A 23,857-nucleotide genomic window follows, 5' to 3' on the forward strand; every position below is an offset into this window, starting at 1 on the left:
ATGTTCGGAGCCGAAGTCTACGCACTTCATCAGTGATTGGTCAACAGTAGGGATTCTTCAATAAAGTCTTTGTTGTCATTCAACGAGACGACGACTAATTTTTCATGCACATTTTTTCATTGAGAAATACTGCAGCAAACATCTTAGATGCAAAATCTAAGATCTCCTACACAAAAATGTCAAAATGAATGCCAGATTTCTTGTGTTTACTATTTTTAGGAAGTGTATGGCGTCTCAAAATGGACAAACAGTACTATTGCCGCCTTTTCTCGTTTTTCAAGCAAAAGTCTTCCAAGGGAGTATGCGAGCACACTCATTCGGTTTGGCTAGCCGAGTTCGGCAAGGCACCAGCCGAACTGAAGCAAGCAGAACCAGTGACATTCTGTGCTGCAGGAGAACAGCTAACAGCTAAACCTCTAACATGCTAACCACAGCATGCGCGAGCGTTGCAAAACAAATTTAACATGCATGTTTTTCAATCATTGCACCCACACTGTTCATGAGCGTCTGCGTGGCCAGGCGCTAAAATAGAACTTGGTTCTATTTGTGACGCTCAACGCACTGCAAGTCCGGCCTCTCCCATTTCCTCATTGGTTTTCAGGAGCATATACTAGACGTTGACCAATCGGCATGGCTGATTATTTAGGGCTGATTTCAAGTTTTCATAACAAAATCGGTAATAGGACGATGATTATGGCCGATGACATTGCATTCTATGAGGAAACTGAGTGGCAGGTTGACCACCTGTTACGCGAGTGCAGCAAGGAGCCAAGGTAAGTTGCTAGCTAGCATTAAACATCTTATAAAAAAAAAATAATCTTCACATAATCACTAGTTAACTGCACATGGTTGATGATATTACTAGGTTAACTAGCTTGTTCTACGTTGCATATAATCAATGCGGTGCCTGTTAATTTATCATCAATTCACAGCCTACTTCGCCAAACGGGGGACGATTTAACAGAAATGCATTCAAAAAAAAGCACAATCATTGCACGAATGTACCTAACCATAAACATCAATGCCTTTCTTAAAATCAATTCACAGAAGTATATTTTTGTGCATATTTAGTTAAATGAAATTCATGTTAGCAGGCAATATTAACTACGGAAATTGTGTTACTTCTCTTGCGTTCATTGCACGCAGAGTCAGGATATATGCAACAGTTTGGGCCGCCTGGCTCGTTGCGAACTAATTTGCCAGAATTGTACATAATTATGACATAACATTGAAGGTTGTGCAATGTAACAGCAATATTTAGACTTAGGGTTGCCACCCGTTCAATAAAAGGGGCCTCATTTATCAATATTGCGTAGAAACTATTCTAAAATCCTACTTAATGGAATTTTTAATGTTCGCAGGCATAGAAAAAGTGATTTATCAAACAATCCAACGTGCATTTTAAGCACGTTGGTAGGAGATGACCATTGATATATCCCAATTGTTCTTAGCCTTAGTGTTTGTGTTTGACCTTGGCAATTTGCATTGTGAAACGCCCCTCAATTGACCATACAGTGGGGCAAAAAAGTACTTATTCAGCCACCAATTGTGCAAGTTCTCCCACTTAAAAAGATGAGAGAGGCCTGTAATTTTCATCATAGGTACACTTCAACTATGAGAAAAAAAATCCAGAAAAACACATTGTAGGATTTTTAATGAATTTATTTGCAAATGATGGTGGAAAAAAGCAGTATCAGTTGCTCTAATGTACTGCAGCAGTGTTTGTCAACTCCTGTCCTCGAGTACGCCCAACAGTACACATTTGTATTGTAGCCCCGGTCTGATTCACCTAGTCAACTAATCATCAAGCCCCTCAATGAGTTGAGTGAGGTGTGCGACAATGTAAATGTGTACTGTTGGGGGTACTTGAAGACTGGAGTCGGGAAACACTGTACTAGACGAGTGCAGCTGGGTCTCCAAATAATCGACTTGAACCAGAGTGTGAGCGGAGTCGAGCGGTAGGAAATCCCTCTCATTGCTTCACTTCCTTTCCAACGGCTCATCCATACATTAATATCACAATTTAACCAACACCCATCTAATGTATTTTTGTGACTACCTAGACCTATCATTTGGTTTTGAAGTATTGAAACCAACACATATGATTTGAATGAAAAGTATTTGAATAAACATGAAAGGCTCAATGTAAGAATAGCTCATCATTTCAAATGTCATATTAAACAGCATATAAACACTCTAAATAGGTCAGGAGACTAAAAATATTAAATAATAAATCATATTTAGGCTATATTATTTCAATTATTTTAAGGCTATAGCCTACAAAGAAATACATTGTGAAGCATTTGCTGGGAGGGACATAAAGCACTCAACATTTCATTGACCTAAATCATTATAGTCTATCAATTGAGCATATGTGACTTACTTAGAATTAAATACAAAATTAAACAAAAAAATGCCTTATTAGGCTCAGTCTACAGTGCCTTTGAAATCATTTTTAGAAACACAAGTTTTGCCAGTCTGTGGTTTCAAGCTCATTCGATGGTGCCTGGAGATCAGGCCAGCAGTAGAGAATATCCTCTACACACATGCAGAGCCACTGGGGATGCCGAACACCATTTTAGCCACTCTTGCCAAGCTGGGCCTAGATGTAAAGTTTTTATTTTTATTTTTCTATAGCCAGGCCTAAAGCTTTTTAGGCAAAATAACCCAATCAAAACAGAAAGCTCCTTGATAGTGGGACAAATCTATTGTGGCCTATTGTATAGATAATAGAACAAAAATGTAATAAACTTTAAGAGATCATATTTTGATTTATTTATAAATAGTTTGCTACAATGACAGTTATCTACCCACCTCGTTCCTTTCTTTTAGCATGTGCACATAATAAGTAGGTTACACCATCATGCTTTTTTGATACGTGTCTTATCAGATTCCACAATGATTCTTTAGTTGTGGACATACATCACAACACTCCCTCTCTTGCTCTTGGTCCTCATCTTTGTAAGTCACCTTGATTTAGCACCTGTGTTTTATTAGCTTCTTAAGGAAAATATTTTGCAGACTCCATGACAGTAGCTAAAGCAAGGGGCTATAGCAGCACACAAGTAAACTACAAATGCATGCTGGGCCGGGCGTGCCCTGAGCTCGTGAAGTGAGCGCTACTGGAGCGAAATTGGAGTGGGCGAGAATGCCGACACGCCGGCCATAGGGAATCTCTCTCCACGCTCCAGTCAAATTGGGCACGCTCCGCTCCAGCTCCCATACTCTGACTCCCACTGAGAGGTCGGCTGTGTTCTCAAAGTGCACCTGCCATGGGTACCCACTACCCGGGCCAAAGCACTAAAAGAAGGCCAGGCACTGGGTTTGGTTCTGGACAGCCATGCAGATGGCAGCCTGTTTATAATCCTACAGATGCAAGGCAAACCCAGTTCAACAGTCTCTTCCACTGAGCAGCCAGACAAAACTATTATGCACGGTTTTCTATTATGTATAGCCCTTTCCCCCTGCCAGTCACTCTGCCCTGGCATCAACCAGACTGGTTGGTTGTCCTTCAGTGTGGCATCATAGAGGATTGAGGTCTGTCTGTCAGATTGCATTACTCCATGTCTACAGAGGCTGGCACTAAGGCCAGCTGAGACCACTCAGATCAGATGAGACCGTGGTGGTAAAAGTTCCCCGTAGGCACACAGATAGAGGATCAGCTCAGCATACCCAAACCCTAGCCTTGAGGAAATACAATACTTAACTACCTGACCTTAGATCAGTGTCTAGGGGCAACGTCTTACAGCCATATGAGAGGTCTAATTCTGTAATGTATGCAACAATGCACAGTGGTTTAATAACCGTCAATGCAACAGAACACAGGCCCCATACAGTCATAACACTAAGTACTCCTACACAGAGTGATGATGAATGTGCAGGGGGAGGAGTGGCCCTTCCCTTTGGGAGTGGGAATTAGAATGAGTTCTAATTCACTAATTCTCTCATCTCTCACTAAATGTCATTCTAATTCTATGGGACTACCATACCAACATGACTACCTTCCTGCAAGCAGAGTTCCCCAGTGACACAGCTCATCCTTGTCTGTGGCCCAAAATGGCATCCTATTCCCAATGTAGTACACTACTTTTGACCAGAGCCCTACGTCCCCTGGTAAAAAGTAGTGTACTAGAGAATAAGGTGCTATTTAAGACACAGTACTGTAGGAACCAAACACCCGTCATTACACAGTCTCATGAAAAATACCCATTATTGGCCCTCATGCATGATGGCCTGTACTGCATGGGTGGGTGGGGGACCCAAGTCCAATGCCACTGGATCCTGACGACAGTGTCGGTAGGTGCGTAACCGACTGGGAATAGTGGGCCTGTAGGATGGGTCTGCATACCAAAGAGAACTACAACCACAGGCAGAGTCTAACATTGAAACCTGGACATTAGATATTACAGGCTGAGATAGAGTCAGGGAAAGACACAAGCATAGATCGACAAGGAGTGAGTAAAAGAGCCACTATGCAGCCAGTTTAGTGGGTGAAGAAAAGTAATACTATAGGCTAGAGAGACGGTTGTTTATTGCACAGAGACACAAGGAGTAAGGAGAAGAGATAACACGATTGAGTGTGTGCTGTGAACAGTCTGGGAGCAGGCATTCATGTCGCAGACAGACACAACAATGGTTCCTCATAGACCAGACGGAACGATGGGGTTATAGAAGAAAGAGTGGGCAACGGAAAAGAGAGTGAGTCACGACTGGACCAGGGCATGACACAAGAGGCTGGTTCTTCAGGACAACATCATACGTTGTCATTAAACCCCCCGTTTAATGAACACACCGACTCCACGTATGTTTTTCTGCTGCTCATTAAGAAAAACGAGATTTGGCTTGTGGTTGTGGTTCGATGTTGGTGTGCTATGTTCGCATATCGTACCCTGGCAGTTGCTGTTGTTTGTCCCTCTTGAGTCAAGGTAGAAACAACATAGCCAATATCACTTCCTCAAAATAGTCTGAATTAATCTAAGATAAATCAAGAAATCTGTAATTAATGTAGATGTTTTTTCAGAGGAGATTTTAGTAGCACAATTTTACAGTAAAACATTGCATGAAAAACTAGCCTAGTCAGTGCACTGCTGACAGTATCAAGTCAGATGCTGCTTGCTGCGCTCAGCACTGTTTTCAGAGAACATATCTACAACTTCATCATCAGCAAGCTGTCAACATATCATAAATAAGCTACAAGCTGTTTATCAGTGCCCAAAATCAGTGCCCGAAGTTCCATCTCCGTGTTTGCTAATGAAGATTGCTAGTAGTAGCTAGCAGGCACATTGAACTGATTTAGCTAAATCTTATCAAGTCACTGGCGAGTGGCGACATGTGTGCTTCGGTGTCTTATTATTCTCACTATCTGTTACCAAGAGTGTGCATCTGTCTGGCAGTGGTTCAGAGCAAATCATGTTTCAAAATAGGTCGCGGCGGGACATAAGATGCTCACGAATGGGTTTCGAATGTTGGAATAGTGACACGTGACAGTTGGGGTGCGAGTGCACATCGACTCAATTCTCCTTTCTCCCAAAACAGACTGGAGTGATCACTATCAAACATATCAACAAGTGGCCACTCCATCAAGGGCTTAGAGACAAGTGTTCTTTCAACAGAACACTGGCGACGTCTTCTGTCAACAAGTCCGAGACACTGCGTAATGGGACAGGTCTTTCTCACTGTCTGGAGTCTACGCTTGGATAGAGCCCAATCAGAGCAGTCGTTGTTCCAAACCCAAACCTCATGTAAGTCGTGAGGACCTCATTCATCATTTTCTGTGGAATATACAGATTTTATTACAAAATGATCTACTTAAATCTTTTGGTCAATTTTCGGACTAATATCGATGCCACATTGGCCGTTTTCAACAAGAGGTTCGCTTTTGTGTACAGTTGCTTTGAAGGACTCTTCAAAGACAAGGCAAATAGCTACAGTACCAACTGGAACAGCTATTCCACAGTTTAACAAACCATACGACTCCATGCACAAGGATGCCACCTTTGGGACAGCAGGTAGCCTAGTGGTTAGAGCGTTGGACTAGTAACCGAAAGATTGCAAGATCGGATCCCCGAGCTGACAAGGTAAAAATGTGTTGTTCTTCCCCTGAACAGGCAGTTAACCCACTGTTCCTAGGCTGTCATTGAAAATAAGAATTTGTTCTTAACTGACTTGCCTAGTTAAATAAAGGTTAAAAAAAATTAAAATAAACAAGGACTACTTTTAACAATATACACTAAACTACAGTACGTGAAGTGGATTTACAGCCAGTAACGGAAATTCCTCATGTGTCCCGATCTGTAATACACAGAAATGCTTAATAATGAATATTCTGAGTATTTTTCAACATCCATGGACATCCGGTGTCGGTCGGTGCTCAGTGGGTGACGATGCTGGTTACAGTAGATGGAGAGAGAGAGGGCTCATGGGTAGGAGTCAGTAAGAGCTGGGAGAGGTGACATTAACCTTTTCACCCTCTTGCTTTGACCACCAGAAAGAAAAACAAAAACAGTTATCAGCAGAAGTTCCGTTACCAATTTTTCATCAATTCTGTTACCAATATTGTAACAACGTTTTGAGTTTGTCACTTAACTGACAAACAAAATTGTTATCAGTGAAAACACTAATTCATTGATAAACTATATATACACAAAAGTATGTGGACACCCCTTCAAATTAGTGGATTTGGCAATTTCAGCCACACCCATTGCCGACAGGTGTATAAAATTCAGCACACAGCCATGCAATCTCCATAGACATACATTGGCAGTAGAATGGACTTACTGAAGAGCTCAGTGACTTCCAATGTGGCACTATCATAGGATGCCACCTTTCCAACAAGACACATTTCTTCCCTACTAGACCTGCACCGGTCAACTGTGAGTCCTGTTATTGTTGTGGAAACCTCTAGGAGCAACAATGGCTCAGCCGCGAAGTGGTAGGCCACACAAGCTCACCAAATGGGACCACCGAGTGCTGAAGAGCGTAGCATGTAAAAATCGTCTGTCCTCGATTGCAACACTCACTACCGAGTTCCAAACTTCCTCTGGAAGCAACATTAGCACAAGAACTGTTCGTCAGGAGCTTCAAGAAATGTGTTTCCATGGTCGAGCAGCCGCACACAAGCCTAAGATCACCATGAACAATGCCAAGCATCGGCTGAAATGATGTAAAGCTCGCTGCCATTGGACTCTGGAGCAGTGGAAACTCGTTCTCTGGAGTGATGAATTAGGCTTCACCATCTGGCAGTCCGAAGGACTAATCTGGGTTTGGCGGATGCCAGGAGAATGTAACCTGCCCCAATACATAGTGCCTACTATAAAGCTTGGTGGAGGAGGAATAATGCCTTGGGCTGTTTTTCAGGGTTCAGGCCCCTTAGATCCAGTGAAGAGAAATCTAAATGCTACAACAAACAATGACATTCTAGATGATTCTGTGATTCCAACTTTGTGGAAATAGTTTGGGGAATTCCCTTACCTGTTTCAGCATGACAATACCCCCTTGCACAAAGCGAGGTCCATACAGAAATGGTTTGTCGAGATTGGTGTGGAAGAACTTGACTGGACTGCAAAAAGCCCTGACCTCAACTCCATCAAACACCTTTGGGATGAATTGGAACGCCGACTGTGAGCCAGGCCTAATCGCTCAGCATTGGTGCCAACCTCACTAATGCTCGTGGCTGAATGGAAGCAAGCTCCAACATCTAGTGGAAAGCCTTCCCAGAAGAGTGGAGGCAGTAATAGCAGCAATGGGGGACCAACTCCATATTAATGCCCATGATTTTGGAATGTATTGTTCGACGAGCAGGTGTCCACATACTTTTGGTCATGTAGTGTAGGTCTACCTTTACTTCTTACCTTTGTGAGGGAGAGAAATTAGCGACTATGGTGAAAGATATGTGGATTTCATGAGGGAGAGAAATCTGAAGAATGTGGATTTTTGGTAATGGAATTACAAGGCACAAGGTAATGTTTCTTAAACTTACAGAAGGAAGAAAAACACATCCTAAACCTAGATACAGTATAAGTGTTAATATTAGTTGAGGTCTTTACTTCAACATTATTGTGTTTTGAAGTCTTTCTAATACCTTCCAATACTTTTTCTGGTACTGTAGATGTTTTCTAGTAAATCAAAGTCTTTGCTTATTCCTCATTCTTTGGATGTTAAAATGGTTGAAAAGAGTTTGTCTCAATAAAACATGAAAAAATGTACTTCGCTTTAATTTGACCGCCAATTAATTATTCTCCTATGAACTTCAAAATGTTGGTGCTCATGGGTCCTTTTACGTGAAAATGACCTAAGACTGAAAATATGACGGGAACTAGAGAGTCCTGTGTGCATAAATTATCACATTATCTAAATAATTACACAAGATTGAGGACATTGTACTTGTGCTTCACAAATCAAATCAAATGTATTTCTATAGCCCTTCTTACATCAGCTGATCTCTCAAAGTGCTGTACAGAAACCCAGCCTAAAACCCCAAACAGCAAGCAATGCAGGTGTAGAACCTTTCTCAGTTCAACTTCAATCAATTTGCCCATGCACAACGTGCCAGGTGCACAACAAGAAAGTATATACAGGAAACCCAAACAGTCTACTAAACACACTAACCCCTAAAGGAAGATTAGTTCAACTAAAAGGAATCTAGGCTGACTCAAGATTACGGGCGTTACTCACCAGTTGGGAGGAGTTCAGCTAACAACAACAACACAGCAACATGTGCTGCCTGAAAGGCCAAGGAGAGCAGAGCCAGCATGATATGGCACACTATGACATTTCAGAATGACAGGGCTCAACGATTAGAGCAGCTCAGAGTCACATTATATTTGGAGCTGCTGTGACTGTGCTGTCCGTATTCTCTCTTCAAATAGGGCTGGCATGAGAGGGACAATGTCTGTCAGACACAGAAAGAGGGAGGGAGAAGGAGAGAGTGGTACTGACAGAGAATGTGTGAGAGTTTACTTGGCTAAAGGTTGTAAGTGTATACTGTGCGTGTGTATAGTGTGTGTATAGTGTGTGTAGAGCTCAAGAACCGACTGATATTCTACTTCCCCACTGACACAGAGCTTTGATTTCTACTTATCTATAGCAGCACTCTTTGTGCCTCTGCTTAGAGTACACAGACACCGTATAGGCATAATGTGTTTAGTTCACCTACATTCTGTGTTCGCTGCATCCCACAGAAAACATTAGTCTTGCTCAACTGGTTTTGAGGGGTGTTTTTGTTCAGTGTTGCCAACCAGAAATACATGTTTGGCAGTTCGGGTTTAAATTACAGAAATTCTGAATGGAAAGATAACGGTTTTTCAAGGACAGTTGAGATTCTCAACACGCGAGAATAACTATGAATCAAATCAAGTCTGTCAGAATTGCACTTCAATGAACCTTGTCTATGCCTGCCTGGCAGCCGACGCTATCCATTTCACATTCTATCCCTGATCGAAAAAAAGCCCATCCGTAAACTACTTCAAGGCCATAGCCTAGTGTATACTTTTTCCTCTGCAACCTGTGTCTCAAATGGCACCTTATTCCCTATATAGTGCACTACCTTTGACCACAAGATCCTCTGGTCAAAAGTAGTGCACTATATAGGGAAGAAAGTGCCTTTTGGGATACATCCTAAACTGTGACTAGATTAATGAGAGTAGCGTGGTGGGAGAGACAGTAGGATGCTTAATATTTACTGTCTTAACTGCGGCCAGCCTTAGAGCCACATCCTCTTGATGCATCACCCAGCAGTTGTATCTGTCAGCAGAGAGGAGAGGAGATAAGGTGGAGGAGAGACAGCAGCAGCAAAAGGACAGGAAGTAGAGAGTGTTGAGAGACGCTGACGCAGTGACTGCTCTGTCTCTGGCTGCATCTCAAATGGTGCCCTATTCCCTAGTGCACTACTTTTGATCGGGTCCCAGAGCAGATAGGGAGCCATTTGGGACTTACTCTTTTTCTGTCGCTAGTGTCTCAACCTTGGTGCTGCTCCTGTGTTTTGGCAAGAGCCTGATAATCAGCATCATGTAGTGGCCATGCCCTCCCTCCTACTCAGACCAAGGTCAAGAGAGATAGAACACAGAGGGAGAGAGAAAAAGAAAGAAGGCGAGAGAGAGCGCGAGAGAGAGCGCGAGAGAAGATCAGCTCTCTACCAGCCTGCCCTACTCCCAACCACAGTAGTAGCGCGAGAGATTGTGGTGTCTAGTCCTGCTGGATACTGCTGCCTGGGAAAAGTCAACAGATCAGGTGTCCTGGATTCAACTCTTCTTAAATACCACTTCCATGTGCTAGCTACTAGCTAGACTGTCTGCCTGGGCATTTGCTGGATGATTTTATACCTTGCTAGCCTATTTCTTGCCCAGCTAAATGTGTTCGACATGGCTGTGTGGCCGATACAGACCTAGACCTATATAGCCAACTCAGGAATTCAATGCTCCTGAAGAGCATTGCCAAGTGGTACTTCTGTGTTAGTTTAGGGTCTGGCGCTAAAGACAAATGAGACATTTTACTATGTCCAAAGATCCATGGCATGATGGTGGTCACTGGTCAGGGGCTTTATTGTACTAACAACTAACACGCTAACAACTAAAAGTAGTGCACTACATAGGGAATTGGGTGCCATTTGGGACTCTGTTTGACCTTGCAGTATTTGCTTGGTCATTGGAGTAATTGCAGACTACAGTCCTCTCTCTCCTCAGAGCCAGGCCCTGGAGATTCCAGCTGTGTGTGAAAAGGTACCCTATTCCCTTTATCATGCACTACTTTTGGGCCATGTAGGCTCTGCTCAAAAGTAGTGCACTATATAGTACATTTCAGAAACAACCTCAGTCTGCCCTGAGAACCAACCAACCAACCAACGCCTGGCCTCTTCTGGAAGACCAGCTAGCTACACCAGCTAACAAACAGCCTGTCTGCCTCGCTGTCTGCCTTCCTTCCCTCATTATTCAATTTGTTGATTTCCCCTCCTTTTTCAATTTCACATTTCTCCGCTGGCAGGGTGGTGGTGAGATAGACGGCGGGCCTAAACGGCAGCCATTCATAAAACCGTTAACGCCGCTCTCTGAGGAGAAAACACAAATTGTTTGTGAAAGGCAACATCTGGTTTTTCTCCTCGCCCATTTGTTTGATGAGCCACTGATAAATATATGGCATTATGGCATTAAAATAGCTGTGGTGTTACTAGAGGTGTGCTCTGCATATCCTCACAGTACTCAACACTATCCTACTGTTCTATAAGGGCCTCCGCTAAGGATGTCGAGTTGCTTTAGTCCACCTTGGTGAGGTGAGGCAACTACTGGTTATGAATTACTGTAAGTAATTTACTTTTAATCCAACAGGCTTGCAATCATATGTTGATTCAAATATATTTTCCCTTCTAAATTCCTGTTCTCCCTGCCTCAAAGGTTTTAGTAGGTGAGGTCTTGACATGCCACTGGCTGGCTGTGTGGGATCTGACTTAGCACCCTATTCCCTAAAGTGCAGGGCCCATGGGGCTGTGGACAAAAGTAGTGGACAGTATATGGGTGCCATTTGGGACACAGTGATAGTTGTATGTTCCCTTCCTCATACCATTCCTCTCTCCTTGTGTAATAAAGGCAGGGGTGTGCTGTTATAACATGTGCCTGTGGATAGGGAGGAGGGACACGTGGCTTTAAAAAAAATAATCTTTGTTGCTTGAGGAGATAAATGTTCCCATACTTTTTTTTCTTCAATCTTTCAGAAGAGGGGGACAGGTTGATACATGATGCTGTTTAAGACAGGGAGAAGAGGAGTGTGAAATGGGTCAAAGAGAGAGCGAGCGACTGTAGATGACTGTAGATTCTGAAGAACTGGAGCAACAGAGTTGGCCTGTTTTCTGGGTCTCTCTCTCTCTCTCCGCGCAGTAAGGCCCAGGCAGGCTGGTTAAAATTGGAACTCTGCCTGCGATGATCAATTACTCTCTCAGGGGAGTCCGACTAGGGTTTCTAAGCCAACCCACATCAGCCAGCCAGTACTGAGTTGTTGGTGACAGAGGGAGAGGCTGCGCTGCAGACTGACCTACTCTCACACTGCAGTGCCTCTGAACACAGATAATGTTCCAAAGGATTAGGGCTGGTACTCAGAGGCGAACTAGGCACAGAATGGACACTGTGTGGTGCAGTAGCACCATAGAAGACTCAAAAGGATTAAGAGGAAGAGGAGTAGAATGAAGGCAAGCCTAACAGAAGAATCTGTGATCTAAGATTGAGTCATGCATAGACAGTCATGGGTAAGAAGGGGTGAGGAGATTTGACCAGGAGGGACCTGACAGTAAACCAATCAGACAGCAGACACAGACCAGCCACCTCCTGACTGTAAACCAATCAGATAGCAGACACAGACCAGCCACCTCCTGACTGTAAACCAATGTAAACCAATCAGACAGCAGCCTCAGATCAGTCACTTTCTGAGCTGAGTTCTGTGATTGAGTGTTACTGTTTCTGTCTGCAGCTTGATTGAGAAGGGTCAGTCCTTAGTGTTTTGGCTTGGTATTATCTTTCAATCACAAAGGCCTGGTTTTCATACAGCTTAGAGCAGTGATGGGCAACTTTGATGGGGGCCACAAGAAAACTGAATTCATCATGAGGGGCCGCAGTGGCTCACGGGTCTGTGTACCAACATCCATACCTCACATGCAGTCAGAGCCAGCCGTAGCCTTTTGGGGGCCACCGGAAATTGCACCTTAAGTATTCTACTATGCTACTCTCAACAGTAAGTGGAGAACTGACTGAGTTCCTAAGTATATACAGTACCAGTCAACAGTTTGAACACACCTTCTCATGCAAGGGTTTTTCTTTATTTTTACTACTTTCTACATTATAGAATAATAGTGAAGACATCAGAACTATGAAATAACACATGGCGTCATCAAGGCAAAGGGTGGCTAATTTGAAGAATCTTAAATATAAAATATATTTTGATTTGTTTAACACTTATGGTTACTACATGATTCCACATGTGGTATTTCATAGTTTTGATGTCTTCCCTAGTATTCTACAATGTATAAAATAGTACAAATAAAGAAAAACTCTTGAATGAGTAGGTGTGTCCAAACTTTTCACTGGTACTGTATATTTTGGGGGAAATTGATCCGCAGGCCTGGTCCGCCAGGTGCCCATCCCTGGCTTAGAGTGAGATTATGAGATTCTCATAGTCGTCATCAGCGCCAACTGCTAGTGTCACTGGTTCACTGCCACGGTCATAATGAGTAAGATCAATCTCACTCCAGAGGACCTGAGTCACAAATGGTACCCTATTCCCTACATAGAGCACTACCTTTGACCAGGGCCCTCGTCAAAAGTAGTGCACTATAAATGGAATAGGGTGCCATTTGGGACGCAGTTCCTCTGGAGTGCGGCGTGAATGAATGAGAGCCGTCAAGCTGGAGCGTTAATATGACCACACAAGGTCAAGGGTCGCGGGATGAAGAGACAAGTCTGTTCATCGGTCCGCAGTGGAATAAGGGATATCCCATGTTCCCTAGCTCTGCCTCACCACCGATTGGCCACTCGATGATAGGTTTAGTAGAAGGCTGTGATTTCTACTCTAGATTGCTTGAATAGGCACTTGAAACTGGTATAAAAGACCAATGATTCAATGAAATGTTGTTCACTGATAAAGACAATCTAAAAGAATCATAAAAGGCACCTAGCCTGTTGAAAGCATCCAGAGCCCTATGGGCATGGGGCAAAAGTTGTCAGTGTTTTCCATACTTTTCCCACGTCGTAACAGCAAGTGTTGACTAGTTTAGAAAAGGTCCCTTTGCTATCCATAAAAATCACAATGTATTTATATGGCCATGGCATCGCATCGGGACAAGTAAACCACATATGTTGTTTGTAATTTCCTAGGATTCGAAGCCCATTTCGGGACTTGCCAGTGGCCGCTAAAGTGACTCGTCAGTGTAGCCTAGTGAATGCTCTTTTTGAACAGAACCTTTAGGTGAACATCAGGAACCGCGACAGAGACGCTCATTTAGCGCCACCATTTTTATACTGGTAGACCACTTCTGCTTTCTGGCGATTACCTGCATCAAATGTTATTTGTCACATGCTTCGCAGACAACAGGTGTAGACTAACAGTGAAATGCTTACTGATGGGTCCTTTTTCAACAACGCAGAGTTAAAGATGAGATCAAAAAGAACACATTTAAATAGTGACAGTGAATAATGAATAATAACGAGTAAAAATAACATATATAGGGAGTAGAAAGTAACATGACTATAAACAGGGAATACCAGTACCGAGTCAATGTGCAGGTGTATGAGGTAATTGAGGTAGCTATGTGCTTTACATATACAGTTCTATACAGGTCTATTTCGGAAGTCGGAAGTTTATATACACAGGTTTGAGTCATTAAAACTCGTTTTTCAACCACTCCACAAATTTCTTGTTAACAAACTACAGTTTTGGCATGTCGGTTAGGACATCTACTTTGAGCATGACAAGTACTTTTTCCAGCAATTGTTTAGAGAGAAATTGTTTCACTTATAATTCACTGTATCACAATTCCAGTGGGTTAGAAGTTTACATACACCAGGTTGACTGTGCCTTTAAACAGCTTGGAAAACTCCAGAAAATGATGTCATGGCTTAGAAGATTCTGATAGGCTAAGTGACATCATTTGAGTCAATTGGAGGTGTACCTGTGGATGTATTTCAAGGCCTACCTTCAAACTCAGTGCCTCTTTGCTAGACATCATGGGAAAATCAAAAAGAAATCAGCCAAGACCTCAGAAAATAAATTGTAGACCTCCACAAGTCTGGTTCATCCTTGGGAGCAATTTCCAAACGCCTGAAGGTACCACGTTCATCTGTACAAACAATAGTATGCAAATATAAACACCATGGGACCACTCAGCCGTCATACCACTCAGGAAGGAGACGCGTTCTGTCTCCTAGAGATGAACGTACTTTGGTGCGAAAAGTGCAAATCAATCCCAGAACAACAGCAAAGGACCTTGTGAAGATGCTGGAGGAAACAAAAGTATCTATATCCACAGTAAAATAAGTCCTATCAATATAACCTGAAAGGCCGCTCAGCAAGGAAGATGACACTGCTCCAAAACTGCCATAAAAAAGACAGACTACAGTTTGCAACTACACATGGGTACAAAGATCGTACTTTTTGGAGAAATGCCCTCTGGTCTGATGAAACAAAAATAGAACTGTTTGGCCATAATGACCATCGTTATGTTTGGAGTAAAAAGCGGGAGGCTTGCAAGCCGAAGAACACCATCCCAACCGCGAAGCACTGGGGTGGCAGCATCATGTTGTGGGGGTGCTTTGCTGCAAGAGGGACTGGTGCACTTCACAAAATAGATGGCTCATGAGGGAGGAAAATTACGTGGATATATTGAAGCAACATCTCAAGACATCAGTCAGGAAGTTAAAACTTGGTCGCAAATGGGTCTTCCAAATGGACAATGACCCCAATAATATTTCCAATGTTGTGACAAAATGGCTTAATGACAACAAAGTCAAGGTATTGGAGTGGCCATCACAAAGCCCTGATCTCAATCCTAGAGAACATTTTTGGGAAGAATGGAAAAAGCGTGTGGAATGGGCCAAAATTCACCCAATTTATTGTGGGAAGTTTGTGGAAGGCTACCCGAAACGTTTGACCCAAGTTAAACAATTTAAAGGCAATGCTACCAAATTGAGTGTATGTAAACTTCTGACCCACTGGGAATGTGATGAAAGAAATAAAAGCTGAAATAAATAATTCTCTCTACTATTATTTTGACATTTGACATTCTTAAAATAAAGTGGTGATCCTAACTGACCTATGACAGGGAATTTTTACTAGGATTAAATGTCAGGAATTGTGAAAAACTGAGTTTAAATGTATTTGGCTAAGGTGTATGTAAACTTCCGACTTCAACTGTAGGTAGGGGTAAATTGACTAGCAGCAACGTATGTGCTGAGTGTGAAAGTGTATGCAGTGTGTGTGTAGGCATATGCAGTATGTATGTGCATGTGTGTGTGTGTGTGTTGGGGTGTCAGTGTAAGTATGTGAGAGTCCAGTGTGTGTGCATAAAAAGGTCAGTGCAAAAAAAGGTCAATGCAGATAGTCTGGGTAGCCATTTGATGAGCTATTTAGCAGTCTTGTTTATAAGTCTTATGGCTTGGAGGTAGAAACTGTTCAGGGTTCTGTTGGTTCCACACTTGGTGCATTGGTACTGCTTACCATGCGGTAGCAGAGAGGAGAGTCTATGGTTTGGATGCTGGACTCCTCCGACACCACCTCGTATAGAGGTCCTGGAAGGCAGGGAGCTTTGCCCCGGTGAAGTACTGGGCTGTACGCACTATCCTCTGTAGCGCCTTGCGGTCGGATGCCAAGCAGTTGCCATACCAAGCGGTGATGCAGCCAATCAAGATGCTCTCGAAGGTGCAGCTGCAGAACTTTTTGAGGATCTGAGGGACCATGCCAAATCTTTTTAGAATCCTGAGGGGGAAGAAGCTTTGTCGTGCCCTCTTCATGACTGTGTTGGAGTATGTTTGGACCAAAATAGATCCTTAATGATGTGGACACCGAGGAACTTGAAGCTCTCGACCCGCTCTACTACAGCTGTAGAAAAGGCCCATGGAGTTGGTGGAATAATCCTTTAATTCATTGCCATTTACTCAGCTGGGCCAGAGGGCGCTTTAATTAGGTCAGGTGGAAATGTCCGACAGAGCTCAACTCCATAAAAGGAGGAAATTGCCATCGCCTGATCTCGCTGCTTCTCTTCCTTAACTCCATCTGATCCAGAAGTTCTGTGCGTCCATGAATCCACGTAAGTCCACTGACTCTGTTACCTTTCATCTGAACTATCTGTTGCGATCCGGAGATGGGCCATCAGTTATTGTTTATAGTTATTACCGCGGAGCGCAGCTTGGAGCGCATGCTTCAAACATATTGTGTAATGTGAATTGTCAATGATCACGGCCCTACGGATCCTCATAGGCCAATTATGCAATCGATATGGTTCATATGTATTGAAATTAATTATATGTACACATGAAGACAATTGAAAGAGTGAAATGAGAAACGTCATTGTTTGCTAACTGATTGAATTTGATAATGGGGATTATAGATTGTATAGATTCACCGTTTGTATTCTTTCATGATTTATGATAAACAATTACGAGCCTAAATGACTCGCGGATGATTACTATTGACTTCTTAATGGACTGGACTGTTGAATTCCCTTAATAATGAATGATATGATTTGATCTTTAATTATGAATTTGATTGGATACATGTTATTTGTTTCCTTTGTGATGCAGCACAGACTACTCAGTAAATATACCACTTTATGGTTAAAGGAATTCCTGCCTCAGTCTCATCCATTCCTCTGTCACCTGACACGTGACCACCTGTTCACCTTCACTGTCAGTCATCCTACCTGTCCAGCTACCCACACAGACTCCACTAATCTTTCAACAGCCCTGTCTTTGTGAATGGGATTGTGCTCTGCACTCCGTTTCCTGTAGTCCACGATAAGCTCCTTTGCCTTACTGACGTTGAGGGAGAGGTTGATGTCCTGGCACCACACTGACAAATCTCTGTCCTCCTGCCAATAGGCAGTCTCATCGCCACCGATGATCAGTCCTACCACCATTGTGTTGTCAGCAAACTTCATTGTGGTGTTGAAGTTGTGCATAGCCACGCAGTCGTGGGTGAGCAAGGAGTACATGAGGGGACTAAACACACACCCCTGAGGGACCCACGTGTTGAGGGTCAGCGTGGCTGATGTGTTGTTGCCTATCCTCACCATCTGGGTGCAGTCTGTCAGGATGTCCAGGACCCAGTTGCAGAGGGAGGTATTCAGTCCCAGGGACCTTAGCTTAGTAATTTAGTAATGAGCTTTGAGGGCTCTAAGGTGTTGAACCATATTGAATCCTCACTGCAGGAACATTAGGAAGTGGAGCGAGAGCCTCACTCTGGTCCAAAATATGATACAAAAAAAACAGATTGATGGTTATAAAAGCTAATGATATTTAAATGGCATTATTAAGCAGGTGTTAAACATGGGGTTTTTGAAAGCAGCAGTTGACTTCTCCATTGTCGACACTAATCAAATCAGTAGGCCTATATATATATACAGTGCCTTGCGAAAGTATTCGGCCCCCTTAAGTTAATACTTTGTAGCGCCACCTTTTGCTGCGATTACAGCTGTAAGTCGCTTGGGGTATGTCTCTATCAGTTTTGCACATCGAGAGACTGACATTTTTTCCCATTCCTCCTTGCAAAACAGCTCGAGCTCAGTGAGGTTGGATGGAGAGCATTTGTGAACAGCAGTTTTCAGTTCTTTCCACAGATTCTCGATTGGATTCAGGTCTGGACTTTGACTTGGCCATTCTAACACCTGGATATGTTTATTTTTGAACCTTTCCATTGTAGATTTTGCTTTATGTTTTGGATCATTGTCTTGTTGGAAGACAAATCTCCGTCCCAGTCTCAGGTCTTTTGCAGACTCCATCAGGTTTTCTTCCAGAATGGTCCTGTATTTGGCTCCATCCATCTTCCCATCAATTTTAACCATCTTCCCTGTCCCTGCTGAAAAAAAGCAGGCCCAAACCATGATGCTGCCACCCCCATGTTTGACAGTGGGGATGATGTGTTGTTTTACGCCAAACATAACGTTTTGCATTGTTGCCAAAAAGTTCAATTTTGGTTTCATCTGACCAGAGCACCTTCTTCCACATGTTTGGTGTGTCTCCCAGGTGGCTTGTGGCAAACTTTAAACAACACTTTTTATGGATATCTTTAAGAAATGTCTTTCTTCTTGCCACTCTTCCATAAAGGCCAGATTTGTGCAATATACGACTGATTGTTGTCCTATGGACAGAGTCTCCCACCTCAGCTGTAGATCTCTGCAGTTCATCCAGAGTGATCAAGGGCCTCTTGGCTGCATCTCTGATCAGTCTTCTCCTTGTATGAGCTGAAAGTTTAGAGGGACGGCCAGGTCTTGGTAGATTTGCAGTGGTCTGATACTCCTTCCATTTCAATATTATCGCTTGCACAGTGCTCCTTGGGATGTTTAAAGCTTGGGAAATCTTTTTGTATCAAAATCCGGCTTTAAACTTCTTCACAACAGTATCTCGGACCTGCCTGGTGTGTTCCTTGTTCTTCATGATGCTCTCTGCGCTTTTAACGGACCTCTGAGACTATCACAGTGCAGGTGCATTTATACGGAGACTTGATTACACACAGGTGGATTGTATTTATCATCATTAGTCATTTAGGTCAACATTGGATCATTCAGAGATCCTCACTGAACTTCTGGAGAGAGTTTGCTGCACTGAAAGTAAAGGGGCTGAATAATTTTGCACGCTCAATTTTTCAGTTTTTGTTTTGTTAAAAAAGTCTGAAATATCCAATAAATGTCGTTCCACTTCATGATTGTGTCCCACTTGTTGTTGATTCTTCACAAAAAAATACAGTTTTATATCTTTACGTTTGAAGCCTGAAATGTGGCAAAAGGTCGCAAAGTTCAAAGGGGCCGAATACTTTCGCAAGGCACTGTGTGTGTATATATATATATATCATATAAGTAACACCTGCTTCGTTCTTCAATCATACCTGTACAATAGGTCTTTCATGGTTGCCTGACTTTGTATACAATGGGGGATTCTCCCCATGTTAGCATTTTCAAAATAAACCATTTCCTGCAATTCTATATTGTTTCTCAACCGGGAATCTATGTTAACTTGACAGAACATAACATTTTTTTTCTTAGGTTTTTACCACAATAAACTAAATTGAAAGAGTAGACTAGATTTAGTTAGGCCCTATGGTTTACATTTCTGTGGTGAAGGGAAGGGAGCCCCTAAGGTTTACATTTCTGTGGTGAAGGGAAGGGAGCCCCTAAACCAAACCACCATGCATGCGTTTCCCAATGCTCTCCCTCACCACCACCCACTAGCTTAAATGTCAGAGCACTCTTAGCACAGTAGAATTTCCATTTACAAAACAAATGTAGATTGGGGCCCTGCCCATGTGTAGGGATGGGCATGAGCGATCAAGTGCTGGAACGGACGTCAAAGCCCGAACTAACCAGAGATTGCTTTTTCAATTTTTTATATAATGTAAAACTTTTGTGGAATGTGCTTTGCAGCTTCCAGAACGGGCAAGGGAAATGTTTGTCTTGAAGGCAAAGTTCATTTGCTTTGACGCTAGTGTTCCATTTGTACATGTGCGCTTGCGGGGTAAAACAAAAAATACACTGATCATCTCCCTAAATTATCTTTCCCCTCCATGTCTCATTCACTCAATTGTGTTCTGACCGCTCCCTCCACACACGTGCTAAGGGTGCAAGCACAAGCTCCGGTTAAGCCTATAGAAATAAATGCCTATTATAATGTATCTAACTGATGGGGTACACAAGCTACACTCCTTGCCAAATGACGACAGTTATCACAAATTCAAAATAGACTGGTTGATTGAAGTAGGAAAATTTGTTTCAACAAAGAGCTACAGATTTGGAATAATTGCATCCCGTCTATTTTCCGCTTAAGCTACTTTGCAAACTGCTCGTGCCATTTAGAATGGGTTAACCTAGGCTATAACCCCCCCTAAATAAAAACAGTTTCCACACTGAAAATATGCAACAAAAAAAATTTGTTTGATCCATTTGAAATTTCCAAAGAAGAATAAACTAAATCGAATGTGTGCATATCGAAAAGACAGATTTTGGTTTGAGCCCCGTTTCAAATGATAACCCTTCAAGGCATAAGAGATGTGTATCACTTCGCACTGGCAACTTTTTTCCATTTGGAAAAATATTCTGTTACATTTTATTCTGTTGTATTACGTCATGTTTCTTCTTTTTTACAATAAAATAGATCTGACTTGACTGTGATAAGGGCTGAGGAAATAAGAGTGTCTTGTCTGCTAAATGAACAAAAAAAGGCTAATGCCATTGCAAAGCCTTAGGCTTCTACAAGCAAGCTCCACTGCTGAGGTCACTACCTTTTTGAAGATTGAGTTCCATGATATAATTTAACCAGTTGATATTACGGTTTCAATAAATCAATCTTAAATGGCACTTGCTTTTTTATTGAATGAATATATATACATACCCTTGTAAAACTGACCATCCTACCAATCCTCGACTTCGGCGATGTCATTTACACAATAGCCTCCAATACCCTACTCAATAAATTGGATGCAGTCTATCACAGTGCCATCTGTTTTGTCACCAAAGCCCCATATACTTCCCACCACTGCGACCTGTATGCTCTCGTTGGCTGGCCCTCGCTTCATACTCGTCGCCAAACCAACTGGTTCCAGGTCATCTACAAGACCCTGCTAGGTAAAGTCCCCCCTTATCTCAGCTCGCTGGTCACAATAGCAGCACCCACCTGTAGCACACGCTCCAGAAGATATATCTCTCTGGTCACCCCCCAAAACCAATTCTTCCTTTGGCCGCCTCTCCTTCCAGTTCTCTGCTGCCAATGACTGGAATGGACTACAAAAATCTCTGAAACTGGAAACACGCATCTCCCTCACTAGCTTTAAGCACCAGCTGTCAGAGCAGCTCACAGATTACTGCACCTGTACATAGCCCATCTATAATTTGCCCAAACAACTACCTCTTTCCCTACTGTATTTATTTATTTTGCTTCTTTGCACCCCATTATTTCTCTCTACTTTGCACATTCTTCCACTGCAAATCTACCATTCCAGTGTTTTACTTGATATATTGTATTTACTTTGCCACCATGGCCTTTTTTTTTTGCCTTTACCTCCCTTATCTCACCTCATTTGCTCACATTGTATATAGACTTATTTTTCTACTGTATTATTGACTGTATGTTTGTTTTACTCCATGTGTAACCCTGTGTTGTTGTATGTGTCAAACTGCTTTGCTTTATCTTGGCCAGGTCGCAATTGTAAATGAGAACTTGTTCTCAACTTGCCTACCTGGTTAAATAAAAGGTGAAATAAAAATAAATACATAAAAATATGGGTCAATTTAGCACATTTAGCACATTTGTTATGTGTGATGGTTATGATAAATCAGGCATTGTTGCAATCTGTTGGCATATAGATAAATGTGCACATATTTTTTCCAGTGTGGGCCTTGTGTTCTAAAAATGTAAAAAAAAATATTTGCACAACAAGAAATCTAAATAGTCGAACAGTCAAAAAGTGTCAAATAACCATACTGTATGTACTTACAGTTGTCTGAGAAATGACAGTGTACACTGAAATTCCTCATTTTCTGATGTGAGGAATGAGGTCTGTCTCTGCTTGCCTCTAAGTTTGAGTCACTGAATGACTAGGCAGAGTGTATAGCGCTGCTCAAGGATTGATTTGGTTAGGCTCGGTCTTCCTTGAAAACAGGAGGTGTGTAGATCCCAAACGATATGATTGTTTGGGTTCGTACCGATTCTTGAGCTGGCAGCATTTATGGAACCAGTCAACCAATGATAAATTCATGAAATCATCCCAAGATGGCACTATCAGTCTGCAAAGGGGACATTTGTTTATCACCAGCTAATACTTACAGCACCAATAAAATACTGGACACACAAAGGACACCCAGTCGCAGACATTAAAACGCAAAGCTGCATCATTTCAGCTGCAGTGAAATGTGTGATTCTCTCCCCTCTCCTGTGCAACAATAACATTAAAATCCACAAAGCAATATTACAAAATATTCTGTCCGGAACATATTCTGCCCCCCCCCAGGTTATTCTCACCAGCCAGCTGTCCAGACAAATGTTACATAGCCTCAATTCGTCCCGGGACGCTTATGTAATATGGCATGCGCTTTGCACACTCACCCTCTTAGCTTAGTCACCACCCCGCGGCATGCCATGCAATCATCCCTATCAAGACTAGATCAAACTATGAATCTCAAGCGCCCAGTTAGTCACTGCTTATTGATGTGCAGCAGATCTTGTAAGAAAATTGTCCTCTTATCTTTCAAGGAATTCTATGGGCGCTGTGATTGGGATGTTAAAGAATAAACAATTAAACAATAGGACCAGCCTGTGGTACCTGGATGGGTTTAAGCCCTACTCAAACGGAAAGCAGCCACATCAACGGTGTGTGTGTATGATGTCTCTCTGTGTGTGTGTGTGTGTGTGTGTGTGTGTGTGTGCAATGCATTTGTGTATAGCATAGTGTGTGCAATGCATGCATGTGTAGCACTACTAAGCTCAAAGTTACATATACATGCTTACAGAGCTTGTGTGTAATAACGTGGTATTTTATGTCACAAATTAAGTATAATAAAATACTGCAGGCCAATAAAGATAATGGCCTAGTGCTCACAGTGCAGAGACAGTATATTTTCATTTGAAATCCCCAGCTGCCATCAGCGGCTTGTTGTGCATCGGTTTGCTTTATGATGACGTAAACTACTAAAATTAGCTGAATGCACTGACTTAAAGTCGCTCTGGATAAGAGCATCTGATAAAACAGGGGTCTTTAACCTTTTCTTGCACAGGCAAACCAGGGAGCCCCATCCTAAACTCAAAGAAACGTCCCTTTTTCAGGACCCTGTCATTCAAAGATAATTCCTAAAAATTAAAATAACTTCACAGATCTTCATTGTAAAAGGGTTTAAACACTGTTTCCCATGCTTGTTCAATGAACAGTAAACAATTAATGAACATGCACCTGTGGAACGATCTTTAAGACACTAACAGCTTACAGGCAGTAGGCAATTAAGGTCACATTTATGAAAACTTAGGACACTGAAGAGGCCTTTCTACTGACTCTGAAAAACACCAAAAGAAAGATTCCCCGGGTCCCTGCTCATCTGTGTGAACATGCCTTAGGCATGCTGCAAGGAGACATGAAGACTGCAGATGTGGCCAGGGTAATAAATTGCAATGTCCGTACGGTGAGAAGCCTA

The 23,857-nt window shown here is 42.5% G+C and overlaps 1 protein-coding gene across 6 annotated transcripts in view; it reads right to left on the bottom strand.

Moving 5' to 3' along the window:
* The window catches only part of LOC110508335 (rho GTPase-activating protein 12), a 157,229-nt gene that overhangs the window by 46,110 nt on the left and 87,262 nt on the right, over positions 1-23,857 (bottom strand). The gene's annotated exons all lie outside the window — the stretch shown is intronic.

This window comes from Oncorhynchus mykiss, chromosome 28, assembly GCF_013265735.2.
Source record: "Oncorhynchus mykiss isolate Arlee chromosome 28, USDA_OmykA_1.1, whole genome shotgun sequence".
NCBI lineage: Eukaryota > Metazoa > Chordata > Actinopteri > Salmoniformes > Salmonidae > Oncorhynchus > Oncorhynchus mykiss.